A 1,447-nucleotide genomic window follows, 5' to 3' on the forward strand; every position below is an offset into this window, starting at 1 on the left:
TCCGGAAGCATAACGTATAAAGTATAACTATTGAATAATAGTAATAAAGTCAAATTCCCAAAAAAATAAAGCGCCATTATACTTCCGGAGCAGCGATATATACCAAATGTCCTAGGTTCTAAAAAAAAAATATGCTTATACTTTTTTTTTTTATTTTTAGTTATTTATAAAAGTATATATAGCTTGCTTTAAAATTAATCTGACGTATAAGCATTCTGAAAAATGTGATTTAAAAAAACAAACAAATTTACCTATCACATACATAATGTATGAAGTCTGCAATTTTGTCAACAACTGCCTATTTTTTATAAACATAGGATTCAACATTACTTTTCAATTTTTTTCTCAAATTCTTTATAATTAGGGCCTGTACAGCTATAGAGTGGAAATGTCAAGATTCATTTCTCGGAGACGTTCAGAAAAAAAATGTTCACTAACCACTCTGGGAATCGAACCCACAACCTTCAGAACCATGCACTCTGGGACCTAGCTGAGCTATCAGGTCCTGAAACATTACGTTAATGATACCAGTTGCAAAAAAAATTGATAATTTTTTGAGATTTTTCGATATTTCAGATAGGTGATGTCAATTAAATTTGCTCTCTGTAGTACTTATTTGTACTCTAATATCCGTCTATTGAAGGGAAATTATGTTATGTTATTTTTTTATGATTTTTTTTTTGTTAATTTATCTTCTTTCTTTTTTATATCCTTTTCCCGATACCTTAAATTATATGAAACAAATTTAATGAGTATTCCGCCTATTCCATCTCTCTATTTTTATAATAAATTACCCGCTCTCATAAAAAAAAGGGACTATATTTCTGTAGCAGCTTTTCCTTTCCTTTTTTTTTTTTTTTTTTTAATAAATGGAATACTTTAAAATTTGTAATACTTTCCTTATCAAAGGAGATATTAACTAATTCATAAATTTTAACAATTCCTGAATTTAAAATAGCCTCGGTAGCTACTAATATTTTCTCACCGAAATATAGCAACGACTGATAGCAGCTTTAACAGGCAATCCAGAAAGTATGATAGCACCATCAATCTTTTTCTTAATTAGGTTAGTGAGAAATTATAGGAGTAAAACTCGAGTCTGCATTTATCTTCAGCTATTCCACTAGCTAGCAGTTTAACTAGGGTCAACTTAATGCTTTTTAAAAACCTCTTTAATCTTCGTATTTTATCATGCTAATCCAATTGTTGTACGGAGTAAAAAGCTTTTTAAATTTTATGAATCTACTTTAATAGAATTATTTTTAGCTTTAGAATTTTCAGTGACTATCATTCAACTCTATAAATAATTTAAGATTATGTATGAAAATTTATTAATTTTTTTTTTATGTTTCAGGTATGAAATTATATCAGGTGGTTCAAACTCGTCTATAGCTGAGGTATTCATTTATTTATAATATTCATAATTGTCTTGTCTATGTTATTATAT

General features: G+C 27.8%; 1 protein-coding gene across 1 annotated transcript in view; it reads left to right on the top strand.

Annotated features, from left to right (window-relative positions):
- Positions 1–1,377: 1,377 nt before the first annotated feature.
- twin (CCR4-NOT transcription complex subunit 6-like twin) overlaps positions 1,378–1,447 on the top strand; it is a 186,848-nt gene continuing 186,778 nt past the window's right edge. Inside the window, exon 1 of the mRNA XM_014416009.2 lies at positions 1,378–1,397. The gene's annotated coding sequence lies outside the window, so the exon portion shown is untranslated. The remainder of the gene's footprint in view (positions 1,398–1,447) is intronic.

The sequence above is a fragment of the Halyomorpha halys genome, unplaced genomic scaffold (assembly GCF_000696795.3).
Source record: "Halyomorpha halys isolate HHAL.00 unplaced genomic scaffold, Hhal_1.1 Scaffold110.1, whole genome shotgun sequence".
NCBI lineage: Eukaryota > Metazoa > Arthropoda > Insecta > Hemiptera > Pentatomidae > Halyomorpha > Halyomorpha halys.